Source organism: Podarcis pityusensis (assembly GCF_964106645.2).
Source record: "Podarcis pityusensis genome assembly, chromosome: 7".
NCBI lineage: Eukaryota > Metazoa > Chordata > Lepidosauria > Squamata > Lacertidae > Podarcis > Podarcis pityusensis.
The window spans coordinates 30,499,800-30,513,681 of NC_138031.1; the positions used below are offsets into that span (position 1 = coordinate 30,499,800).

The window sequence follows — 13,882 nt, forward strand, 5'->3', positions numbered from 1 at the left end:
CATGGTCTCAAACAGCAAGGCAATCCTTGCAGTTCTCAGAAAGTCCAACTGCCTACAGCTAACTGGCTCTGGGTGCACAGGTGGAGGAAGGCGGGTGTGGGGGGTGCGGTGCACACTAGGTGTCAGCTGTGAGGGAGGGTGACATTGCCAGGCAGCAGGTGGCTAGGGATGCTCACCGTGTGGGCGGCTAGCAATGCCCCCCCCCAACGCTGCGTGGGCGATGGGCAGTTAGGGATGCTTGATGTGTGGCCAGCTAGCCCTGCCCCTGCGGGCCGGCTAGCACAGCTCCACGCCGTTCTGGGTACTGGGGCAGGTAGCTCTGCCCCTGTCTGTGTGCTGTCGCCATACAACTAGCACTGGGATGGTTGCTCCTCAAATGCCATCTCAATTTCAGTATTGATACAAAGCACACCATGTTTTAAAGCCTTAAAACACAGAGAATCACACTGCAATCCTTTACATATCTATTCAAAAGTAAGTCTTACTAAATTTTGTGGGGCTTACTCCCAGGTAAATATAGGTTTGAAGACTTAACTTTGCAAACATGCTATTCATTCATTCTACCTGTGCAATTAATTCCCTGATGCTGAAATGCTTTAGAATTGGTGCATTGATATTTGGATCTGTCCTGTTAGCAGTTTAGATTCATAATTTTAACCTCATACTTTTTTTTTTGCTAGCTGACTTGTGAAATGAGATATCAGAAAAGCATGCAGAGAGGTGTTTAGGAAGCACAGGCAATGAAAAACGAAAATTCAAACACATGCCTTCTGTATCCCAGAGAAAAATAATAATTCCTCAAGGCCGTGGGGAATATAGCTACCAACTCATTTACTCATACGAAATGTGCTTTCCAAGTCCTGTTGTGTGAATAGGCATCACAGAAATGATGAGAATAAATGAATATATATATTTGCTTTAAACTAGCTGCATGGCAGCTATAGACGATTATTATACTGCTTTTTCTGTCATCATCATTATAAAGAGATGACTAGATTTTGTGTAAGAGGCTGATTAAAGCAGCCATGGAGCAAATGTTGTCAATCATAATCTTTCTGCTGCCCTAATATCGACATATTATATTTGTCCTTGGTGAAAGCCAATCAGAAAATGAATCCATGTAAATAAGAGCAAAATTGTGAGCAGCAAATTATCAGCACAAGGTGAAAGGTTAAGAAGCTATCTTCATTCACGGTTTACATCAGGGGCAGCATCCAGCATTTGTTCTCTGCTTCTGGGTGTATTTAATTACCTGTTTGTAAGTCTCTAAATGCCGGGGCCCTCTTCTTCAGTGTTACCATGACAACATACTTGCCTTGAGCACTCGGGATGCTTCTGTCTACATTCAGAGGTCACCTAGAAGCCATGCATGTGGCTAAAACAGAAAAAATAATGGGGGGGGGAGCAAAAGGAGCGGAGTTCATTTCGACTTCCCTTTATTATTGGTTGCTAATGGAGTCTGTGTGGCTCTGAGCTCCGCTGAGAACTATGCTGACAGTAAGAAAGCCTTGAATATAAATGAAGGTTTTTGATGGGTGCAAATCTTAATGGTTGACTTGGCTGTCTTTCTGAGTGATGAAACATTCGGCACTACACGACTTGTTAGATATCTGTCAGGCTTGTAGTGTAATCTCACACGGATAAACAAAACAGAGGAAAATAAACAGCAAGCTAGTTAAGTGTATTTGGCTGAATCTGCGATGAGGAAAACATTTGCAGCCTGAGGCCCACATTAGCCTCTGGGCAAGCTTCCAAGGGCCACAAACTGGGGTGGACAGGGCTAGAAGCAGAAATGAATGAAGTTAGAAGCAGAAATGAATGGAACCATAAATGCAAATGTTACTTTTGCACAGTAGGCTAGTTGGTACCCATGTTCACACACCCGTCTCCGTTCTCCATCCAGACAAATGAGAGGCACTGCCAGAGTTCAAGGAAACATTCTAGTCAGGCAAAAACACTTGCGGTGTGAAGCAGTACAGGAGGCATGATGTGAGTCAGCACTGGGAACTGAATCAGGCAACACATTCCTCCAGCCTAAGTATTATCGGCCAAACACATTCCCTCAATAGGCTAGGTACCTGGCTAGGTAGCAATGGAACACAGGGACTACCATTGGTTTATTATTTCAGTATTTTATGGGCACACAATAAATAATGCAGCAAAGAAATGATTGTGCAGCCTGCACATCTGTGCCTGAACAGTTGTGTTCTCAAGGATATGCCCTCAAAACAAAATGATCATCAATTTCTATGCTGGAAAATATTCCATTTTGTGCCTGTTTCCAAGATATCTGATTATATTTGATTTAGTGTTCCTTTGCCACCCTTATGATGATGACTATGCTTTGATGTTTGCTTTAATCTTGAAGAGTAAATAGGAGTATCAAAATCTGGTAGAACATCAGTGCCTAAGCGTAGCATATTTGTTAGTTGTTTTTGAGATAAGGACAGCCTGTGAGGTCTGAGGTGCCATGGCAATAGCACATTTTACATGGGTTTTAAAGCAGAGTGAGATAATCCCGTAGTAGTAGTAATAGTCGTAGTTATTATTATTATTATTTTATTCATACCCTACACATCTGGCTGGGTTTCCCAAGCACTCCGAGTGGCTTACAGCATATACTGTATAAAACATAGTAAAGAGTGGCTTACAGTAAGTATTGAAAGACTCTCACTCCTAACAGATGACCATCTAGCATATAGCACATAGAAACAGATTGTCTCTAAAGAAGACCAAAAGCTTAGTCTTATCATAAAATAGCTTTTCACTATTCTGGTATGAAGAAAATCACTTAAAACCCCTTCTAAGATTCACCTTTGCTAAAAAGAACAATACAGCACAATCTTCACACAGCAATATGCAAACTGCCATGCTTCCCAATTTGGAAGCTTGAATCTCAGATGAATTGAACTTGAGCACCAGATCCTACAAATACAGATCTAAAAATAGGGAGACAAAGTGCATCCTTGATGAGTTTTGTTTTGTTCTTATGGATGCTCCAATGCAGAAATAACTCTTATTGCAGTTCAGTTGAAATATATTAACCTTCTTCATCCTTTATGGGATTGCCGTCCTAGTTAATAAAGTACCTTTGTCAAGGCACAGAAATTGCCCATCATGTTCAGAGATAGATACCCACCTAAATCTTAACCCAACTGAGGTGTTGCTCAAACAGCCTCCAGCTGTGCTAAGAGGTATGATTTCACTGGGTGCCAAATGCTCAGGAGAATCTCAAAGGGGAGGGCATTCCACAAACCTCAGAACAAACCTTCTGTGTTATTTCCCTATATATCTTTTCTGCATCCTAGAAGAGTCTTTGCCCTCCACAACATTGAGCATGGTAAACCAAATGAGATTTAATCTGAGGACAATGGATTTTTCTTCAGATCTTTATTTTTATTATTTCTCTAAATGTGCTAGATGAGTTCTTATACAAGTTCTTAGCTACACAGTTGGCTGTTTCTATTTTTATCCAGACTTGCTATAGTTATTTTGGGGCTATAGAACTCTTTATTTACATCAACCAGCTGAACATGTATTCTCAGTTTGTGAATAAACAGCTAACATTTTCATCCAGACATTGTACGGCATATTGTCTGCTGCTTAAACAAAGATGCTTGGGTTGTATTCAGTGGTTACACACGTGCAAGGAATCTCACATTACTGATATTCCCATTCCCACCCTGCAGCTCCTTGCAGTGACAGACGGTATTAGGAAGACCGGAGAGCAGTGCAGCCCTGCTTCTGTAGTCTCACTGGTCACTAGTCCTCAGTGATTTCATGGGCAAACACCTGGTATAAAGATGCTTGTGCTTGGACTGTTATTATTTCTTCGTTTCAAATCGTATTTTTTTAAAACATCAGACAGAGACCCTGGCTAGGAATGGGGGATAAATTAAATACAGTTTACAAACCTGTCTGATTTTCTCTTATTTCCAAGAATTATTGTCAGTTTTCATTTCTATACGGATTTTTTTTCTTTTTTTTTCAAAAATAGTAGAGCAGTGCTTTATTGCAGCATTTCGCATCTCATAAATTGATCTCATATACAATCCTATGTATATTACTATTCAAAATAGTCTCCTACTCCTACCTATGAAGGGTTTTCCTCCCCTTCAGTTCTTTGAAAAGTTTTGAATAAGGATCTATCACTTATAGAGAGTTCATAGAAGCAAACAAGTCTACTTTGTTCACTTTGCTTTTTAGCCAGTCTTTTAAAATGTCCTAATAAATTATTCTACAACCCCCCCAAAAAAATTAATGTGTTCCTTTTATCCTGTGCTGTCTTGGGCAATGTGTTGAACTGCTTAGGAGGAATAATATGAGTAATTGGCAATGTTACCAAAGGAACTCTTTTAAACTTGAGTGAACCTTTATTGCAGATGTTCTTCAGTAATGTACACAACACAGAATTGTGTCCTGTTCTATGGTGATACTGTACAGTAGTTAATTTGTCAGCAGTGGGATACCAGCTACAAAAAGGGCAAATCAGTGAAGACTTTGTGGTGTTTCTGCTGGAAATAAATAACATTTATACCTTGTAGAGCACCTTAAAGCATTCAAAATGCTTCTCAAACATTCTCTCAATAATCTGTGCAACAACTCTGAAAATACTCTTCTTCTTATTGCTATTTTGCAGGTGGAATGAGGTTGAGTTTTACAAAGGTAACAAGGTTTTACAAGTGGAGCGAGGTGGTGTTTTGGTAAAGACGAGTATCTAGTGAATTCTTGGCAAGAGACAAGAGTTCAACAGAGAACTTCCTGCTTCATAGTTCAGTATCATATATAAAGCTGGATCCAGAGAATAACCGCTCACCTGTCTGATGGAGGGCCATTTGTGGACCGTCGCACAGCACTCCCAATCTCCCCTGAGACATGCCGGTCGGCCTGAGCTGGCCTTCCTTCCTGGCGCCATGGACCATTGGGGTTCCCGCCAAGCACCTATTTAAACAAGGCAATCCTTGTCATCACTGGGGGCAGGGCCAGGTGAGCGGACTCAGAGTTAGAAGGCTTCACTCTGTTCTGGTCCAGGAATTTATAGTGGGGCAGAGCCAGTGCTGTGCGCTTAGTCAGCTCTGGAGCTTCACCCACCCAACCCTCCCTTTGCTCTCACGCTACCATTGCAGGTTAACCTTTTTCCTTTCCAGGTTTGTGGGCATTGCTATGGTCTTATGATGGTTGCTGTTGAAGAGCTGGGAAGGAATTTTCCCTGCTCCTCAGGTTTCGCCTTCCCCCTAGCAATTGTCACAACTTTGGTGGTTTTAGGCCTAGGGCGGAATCCTTTAGTCTGTTATTCTTATGGGGGGTGGCCGTGAAGTGGTGACTCACCCCCCCTCACAACGGCGTTTTCAGGGTTCCCAGTTAAAGGGGCTTGTGTGAAGGGAGTCACTGGCCATACGTTGAAAGGTTGTCAATGAACTTCCTAAAGTTGCGTGGAGAAGGGGGGGGGGGGCTGGCTGTGTAATCCGAATAACCCTGCTGTGCCTCAGTTCCCCTTCTGGGGGGCTGAGAGGGATACACTCCCAATGCCTAAGCCAAGGTTTCCTACATCTGAAACTGTTAATAAAGTTGTGGCCATTTTAAATCCCAATACACGTTGCCATGTGTGACTCATTGCTCTCGGACTGTCTCCCAGGGGTTGGGGGTCTCTGCCTGGGCACGCAAACGTATCTGCTGAGTGCTGCTCAGCGTGCCAGGCCAAAAATAAAAATGAAAATAAAGGGAGAGCAGCTCACGCATTGTCAGTGGACCCCACATAGGTACTGGTGCCCTGGCAGAAGCCCAAGGATGTATGGAGTTGCCCATATGCAGCAATTTCAAGCAGCTCATTTGAAACCTGCTCATTTGGGTGGGGCGGTTGGGGGGTGGGAAGATACACATATTGCCATCCACAGTTGTTATCCACACTGGAGGAAAGGGAGAGTATCTGTGAACACAGTGAGATGGCAAGCTTTCTAGTCCAGAAACATAGTAATGTTATAATGAAGGTTTTGTCGCAGATCTTTTAATTTGCATGCAGGGAGCACACACAACTTAATTTTATTAATAAATAAATGTGCATTTGTTTCATTCTGAGTTCGTAATTATTTCTTCTCTAGTCCCCATTCCACATGTTTGTTAAACAAATCAATAAGCTACTTAACATTCTGCAGCTTACTGAAGTGATAGCAATGAATTGCTTTCTGTTTTCCCTTTCCTCGGTACCGGCTGTAAATATGCATTTGCACATGTTGCATGCTACATAGGCAAGCTAGAGATTTATCTTCTGGTAGATGGTAATTTATTTTTCTTTGCTGCTTCACAAAATTTATGCTGTTGTAGTGTAAATCTAACATATTGGAGTTGATTTAGGAAACCTTGCAGTGTATTGGTATTGTGTGGCTCAACACCATAGGCACTGTTTATATTTTCCTTTAGATTGGACTATCATGACTATTTTTGTGGATATGACATGATAAGGTGGCAAACAGTGGAAAAATACAAGCAGTGTAATTCCTAGACCAGTTCTTCCTCTTATAATATGTCATTCCAACATCTCTTGTTCATAGGTTTAAAAAAGTCACTTTTACTAAGTTATTTCCTAATTATCTTTGCAAAATTAGCGATTCATCATGTGTTTCTGTTCTTGTAGAATTGCCAGCAACTGTGGGCTAACAGTTGATAACCTTTGGATACATAACAATCTGCATATATTTTTATCTATATGTGGTTGAATGGCCTACCTGCAGGGGTGTAGCTAGCTGCTCTGGCACCCAGAGTGGTGGGGCAGGAGCGATCCGCGCACGGGGGCAGCGATCCGCGCACGGGGGCGGGCTGATCCGTCCATGGGGCACCATGGCAATCCACCCAGGGTGGCAGCACGGCGATCCACCCAGGGAGGTGGCGCGACGAGCTGCCCACGGAATCCGCCTGGCAAATGCAAGCCCCACGCTGCCATTTTGGGCAGCACGGGGCCCTGAGCCACCATGGCACTCCCAGGAGAGATGTGTGGCTTGGGTGCACTGCAGGCCAGGCCCCACGGTAAGTGCCGCCCCCTGCGGTGTGCCATTTTGTCACCCCCTCAGGGATGATACTGGGGGCAGACAGCACCCCCTGCACCCCCCTTCCTATGCCCCTGCCTACCTGTGCACAGGTACCGAACTGCAGAGCCCATCAAAGATATTGCCACATTCAACGCACCACCAGTTCATCCATGAAATGCTTAGAATTTTTTTTTTTGTACATTGACCTACATTTTGCATCTGTGAAGGAGCACTCAGAGAATCATTCTGCAAAAGAATTATTGATCAACATGGTTACAAAGCAAATAGAACTGCAAACACCCAAGGGTTGTTTGAAACAGCTTTCTGCTAGAAACTGATGTTAAACTGCCTGTGACGAATTGATGTAATCAGATCCTTGCTGGGCTTAATGCATGCCTAGGCTACACTAGACCTCACCTGCTATTTCCAGGACTGACCTGGAATCTGTCAGAATGTGTTACATTATTTCTGATGTTCTGGAAAAGGCTGTGTCCCAACTGGTAGACAGGTTCTGGTTGGATAGATTTACCTCCATTCCTGCATTATTTATATCCATACAATTCTCAGAATCTTGTATGATGGTTATTGTTTTGTTTTTTTAAAAACTGACTCTGTTTCTGTGACTAAGTTTTTGGTAGGACTTGGAGAACTAATTTTGAGAAAAGAGAGGCATGCTAAAATATAACATTTACTTGCCTCTTGGTGCAAATTGCTATGGATAGCTAAAAGTTACAGTAAGAAAATGAGAAGATTTCTGGGAAGAAATCCAGATGAATTCACAGCAGCAATGATTGAACTATAATTCCCATCATCCCTAATGATGATCCCATCAACAATGTTGGGTGGGGCTGATGAGTGAGTATCAACCACGAAAGCCATCTAGTCCAACTAGATTCCAATGTGGGAATCTTTTGCCCAACATGGAGCTCGAACTCACAACCCTGAGATTAAGAGTCTCATGTTCTACTGGCTGAGCTATCCCAGCTGTTGATCAAGATTTCTTTGGAGGCATTGCCAGTGGTGATACCATAAATAATAGTGGTACAGGTTCAGGAAACTAGGCAAACTAAGCCATCAATTGAAGGAAAATCATGTGGATCAGATCCTATGCGTCCCACAACTGAATGGGAACATGACCAAGTAACCAAAGAAGGCAAATTATATGCTGAAACATGTTTGATTAAAGGTGTCTACAAGACCACTCTTTCGGCAGAGACTGTAAATGTGGCACGTGTCAGAAGGCTGCAGAACCAGACGCTAAGGGTTACAGATCAGCAGGTGGCTTTCTCTTTATATTTGGAAATGGTCCTGCTTCCTGGGCCAGTTGGAAACAAAGATTTGGGGCTTTGTCTTCCACAGAGTACTTAGCTGCAACTGAGGCATGCAGAGAACTGATCTGGATTGACCAAATAATAGATCACAAGGGGCAGCTGCCAAGGTCCCAGCAGATGCTGATGTCTGCCTTGGGTGCCCTATGCCAGCCAGGCAGCTAGGTATGGGAAACTTCCATTTTTAATTTCCCACAAAGCCCCAGAGTGCTCAATGATGCATTGCTCTGAGTCTTTGCAGGATATTTAAGATGGTGACTTTCTGGCTTCCTTCTAGTGCAGGCATAGGCAAACTCGGCCCTCCAGATGTTTGGAGACTACAACTCCCATCATCCCTGACCACTGATCCTGTTAGCTCAGGGTGATGGGAGTTGTAGTCCCCAAACATCTGGAGGGCTGAGTTTGCCTATGCCAGATGTTTGTGTGTGTGTGTGTCCCACTGATGCAGGAGATGTGTATCAAGACTCCACATTGCTAAGGACCCCCTCAAACTTGGAGCCCACTCTGAGACCTCATGAGGGCATGAGGGAGAGGTCACATGCTAGGCATGGAGTGGGTGGGGAGGGTAGCCACTGCTGGCATTGTGCCAAGTGGATTTGTGGAACCCCTATGTCTTAGGAACAGTGACTTGAAAGTGATCAATGGTCTATTTTAATTTATTGGAAGAAAAGCTATGGAGTAGGGGGAAAAATGTTTGCCAGCACATAGTCAGTTGCCCCAGGAGCTATTACAAATGCCGTCCACGTCATTTGAAGGATTGGAGAAGGAGGAAATACATTATTTTCAGTGGACTCCTTCATTAGTCAGTATATGTGAGAATGAGATAGTTGAGGATCTAGATGGTCTGAAATTCAGATTAGTGTGACAGTGACAGACGATACTGGTCTCCAATCATGACAGATATCACCTGAAATAAATGGGCAAAAGATTATAAAGATCTTGCTGAGTGATAGAAAAATATCTCTGAAAACAATATTCAGTCGGGACAGAAATAAATTTCTGTAGTGAGAGGGTGCAAGGCTTCTGTCTGCAAGCAATGTTAAGTAAGATTTAATAGCTGAGCTTCCCTCCATGCCCAAACTGGCATGTCCTATTAGCTGGTATTTCTGTCAGCATTATATTCAGTATGGAACGTCTTCTTTTTCTTTCAAAACAATCTTCTCTTTGCTCAGGCCATATTCGCACCATACACTGAAAGTACTGCAATACTGCATGACTTTTAAAAGTCATGCCTTTGACCAAAGAATTGTGGGAAAGAATTATTTGGGGAAAGTTGTTAGGAAATCCCAATTCTGGTCAGAGAACTACAATTCCTAGAGTGGCTTAACAATTTATTCTCTTCAAAGGGGACTCTGGGAATTGTAACTCGATGAGTGAAATAGGGGTTTTTGAACAAATCTCAGCACCCTTAACAAACTACAGCCCCCAGATTTATTTATGGAGGAAGCCATTGCTGTTTAAAGTGGTATCGTAGTGCTTTAAATGTATGGTGTGGATGTGGCCTACTTTTTAGGTGTAATCCATAGAATAGCTTCTTGCATGGAGTCCCACTATCACATTATGAATCTCTATGTTTCCTCCAACACAGAAAAGAGGCTCAAAGGTTCATATTTTGACACGAGTTTCAAATATCCAATATTGTTTATGAATTACAGATAAAGGAGAAGCTTCTTTTGTCATTTCCCACTAACTAATGTTATGCATGCTCTGGCTTTAAATCAGGAGGAGTGGGGAATGTGTTTGTCTCTGGATATTGATGGGCTACAGCTCAGAGGAAGTAGAGGAAGAGCAGAAGGTCAATTCCCAGCATCTCCAGTTCAGTTCCATGTGGCTCAGTTCAGCTTTCCTTCCTCTCTAATGATAGTTGTGGCCAAATTGATAAAACTGCAATGGCAGTATTTTCACCCCTTATGTACCCTTGTATTCCTCTAGCCAGTAAATGTTAAGAATTGTGTGTGTGTGTGTGTGTGTGTGTGTGTGTAATGCCTAGTATTCTAATCTTCTTGGGGATTAGATGAAAAGAGGTTAGACAAGAAGAACTCCATGTGCTTATTCGAGCTGTGGCTTGTCCTGGAATCCAGGAATTCAGAAAACATTTCCTTAGGGTATGCACCCAGGGAATTCTTTAAGGTGAATATTTTTTGAATGTTCAATAAATTGCATACTGCTTCCTACAATGGAGGCAGAACATAGACAGTAGAAATTGGGCATAGCCATTCTTATTCTCATTCTTGGGAGAAAAGCAATGACAAACCTAGACAGCATCTTAAAAAGCAGAGACATCACCTTGCCAACAAAGGTCCGTATAGTTAAAGCTATGGTTTTCCCAGTAGTGATGTATGGAAGTGAGAGCTGGACCATAAAGAAGGCTGATCGCTGAAGAATTGATGCTTTTGAATTATGGTGCTGGAGGAGACTCTTGAGAGTCCCATGGACTGCAAGAAGATCAAACCTATCCATTCTTAAGGAAATCAGCCCTGAGTGCTCACTGGAAGGACAGATCGTGAAGCTGAAGCTCCAATACTTTGGCCACCTCATGAGAAGAGAAGACTCTCTGGAAAAGACCCTGATGTTGGGAAAGATGGAGGGCACAAGGAGAAGGGGACGACAGAGGACAAGATGGTTGGATAGTGTTCTCGAAGCTACCAGCATGAGTTTGACCAATCTGCGGGAGGCAGTGGAAGACAGGAGTGCCTGGCGTGCTCTGGTCCATGGGGTCACGAAGAGTCCGACACGACTAAACGACTAAACAACAACAACATTCTTCTGGACAGGAATCTTCCTTTATTCCTTGCATTACTCTGCCAATACATATCAGTGCTTTTGTCACGATGTCTAGAAACATACATGTTTGACTACAAAATGTATCCATTAATGGATACCACTGTAGTTTGGCCACATTCCCAGAGATTAGAGTAACTAGCTCTTTATACCTAGCACACTTTAGGAGTTGCATTTCTTAAGCAACAGCCGTAAGTGGCACAAGCAATATGGCTTGCTGATTTAGTAAACAACATAAAAACTAAAGCAAGTCATTGAGGACAACTATAGTAACTCTCTGGATTGTGTGCCCAGATTACCTTCCTCCACTAAAATGAATGGAATGGAAGCTCTGTTTTGTACTTGAGACATCTGTGCTCAGTACAGAATGCTAGATCAGAGAGCCCTTAGCTTTTATTGTTCTGTAAAACTGCTACACATTTTGTCCACTGTGGACAAAATGAAAGGACAAATCCCTAGCTAACCATGTAGTATGTTGTTATCCTGCCAATGGAGAAAAAAAAATCAATAGCTAATGAAATATTCTAAGGACGTGCATCTTTGGATATTGTATTCTTAAAGCCCTTGCTGAGAAGCCTTTAAGGCAGTATCATGTGTCTTCCCACCCCCATTAAGGACCATTAGGTTAGGAACTCTTTTAGCATGTTGTATTCAACACACAATTTGCAAGTGTTCTAATTTAGCAAATTTATTTCTCTACAAAACAATAATGTTTTAATCAATGTCATCTAGCAGTGGAAAACAACACGGAAGAATGTTAAAGTCTGTAAATGTAACAGCTGGGAGAACAGTAATGTTATTCCATTTCAGATTCCTAATGTGTTCCATTTTAAATTAGGTCAGTGTGAATTAACATTTTGGATCAACAAGCAAAATGTGATTAGCCAAGTAGCCTAGACTTTATTTATCACACTGTACATTACATGCAATTTTTGAAATATTTAATTTGTAGCACTTAAAAGACATAAATGCAAAATAAGAAGAGAAAAATAAGATTACAGGCATTTGTGATTGATTGAAGGAGAACTAAAGTATGTTTCTCCTATGCTTAGAAAAACCTCCTAAACGAGTCTACAACATCTCAAGAAGCTTATAGATCAGGTGATTTCTTTTCTAAGGAAATAATAATAAAGCTTTTTAAAAAGAAGATGTCTCTACTAGACACTAGTAGGGAAATCTATTGTTACTGAATTAGGAGTTTTGCTAATTTGATTGATGTGCATGTTCTTTAACAATATTCTAGAGGTGCAAGCTGGAAGGAGGATTGTCCAATCAGAACTCGCAAGAGCACCCAAGAGGCTACCATAGCCAATACTCTGAGCAGGCCTCGTGAGGCAGTTCCAAGGGCGTGACTATACATTATTTTTGTGTGTTTCTGTCATCCCCCATAGAACCCTCATAACAGATGATCAATTACTGTTTTGTTTGCAGACAGAAAACAACAGCACTGAATACCAATATTTACTGGGTTGATTTCCATTCTGGACATGGGATGAATATGCAAACACTGGCAATTTCTGCATCAGAATTCCATGACATCCTCACCTACCCCTGGTTAGCCTGTATAAGATTGAAATCCTGTTCCACTTACGTACCTGAGAGTAAACCTCATTTAAATCAATGGGACCTACTTCCGAATACATAAGACTGTACTGCAAGTCTGATGCAGGGTTAGTCAATGCAGTGCCCTCTGATGTATTTGAACTCAGCCCCAGCCCAAAGTTAGTGAAGATGGGAACTGTTGATCAATAACATCTTGAGGGTACCATACTTCTGGTCTGATCTTCCTGAATGTGGCATTTGGCAGTGCAGATATTCCTAAGCTACTCGTTTTGCTTTCTCTTTCCTTAGTAAGTGACTGGTTTGGCTGTTCATATTTGTGCTTTCAACTTACTCTCACTGGCGGAGGAAGAGGAGTGTGGGGGGAGTGCACTGCCCCATCAGCGCGATCCCAGTGGGGTGCCATCGTGGCAGCCCCCCGTCCGCACTGGGCTCCATGCCCCTGTGGGCGGTGCGCCATGCTCCCAGGGCGTGCGCCAGCCCCTCCCCACCTGCTCTCCACCCCCAGTGCCGGAGCATGAAGCTCTGCCACTGCTTACTCTTCCATCACTCATGTGATGCTGATTTCAGGGAGCAAGAAACCGGACTTGCGAGCACAACTGTGGGGTGACAGGTAACATCAAAGGTGGCAATGACAGGTGTACATAATCTGAAAACATACCTTCTCCAGATTCATGAGTTCTTTGTGTAATACTGTCTGTGTGGATTATTATTTCAGGAATCCACAGCCGGTAATTTAACGTTTCTGGTTTAAAAGGAGATAAAGATGTCTGGAGGTGGTCACCACATTTCAATATCTGGGCCCGATGATAAGATTGACACACGGGCAAAGAAGATGTTCAGCTCCTACGCTAACACATCATCAGCCTTAACCGTGTTCCTCATAGTTACCCTTGTAGTTGGTTAGGTGCTGCAGTCCCTGCCACACTTGTTTCATGTTGTTATCGGCTAGGCAATTCTCCACTTTAAGCTTATTTAAGAAAATACACCAAACCCCACTGACAATGGATACACATGTGAGATCCTGCTATCATTTCTGAGGCATTTTGATCTGATATTTTGTTAGTCTGTGAAAGGCATTTGCTAAATAAAATAAAATAACCCATATCCTTTCAAATTTCAATTAACTGCAAAGGATGATGCTATTTTTGTTGATTTATGACGGCTCTGTGACCTGCTTTGTAAAGTCTT

The 13,882-nt window shown here is 42.5% G+C and overlaps 1 long non-coding RNA gene across 1 annotated transcript in view; it reads right to left on the reverse strand.

Moving 5' to 3' along the window:
• Positions 1–1,355: 1,355 nt before the first annotated feature.
• Positions 1,356–13,882, reverse strand: part of LOC308481404 — a 42,817-nt gene continuing 30,290 nt past the window's right edge. Inside the window, exons 2-3 of the long non-coding RNA XR_013988641.1 lie at positions 1,844–1,940; positions 1,356–1,375 (exon numbers count right to left, since the gene is read on the reverse strand). This is a non-coding gene — a long non-coding RNA (uncharacterized lncRNA). The remainder of the gene's footprint in view (positions 1,376–1,843; positions 1,941–13,882) is intronic.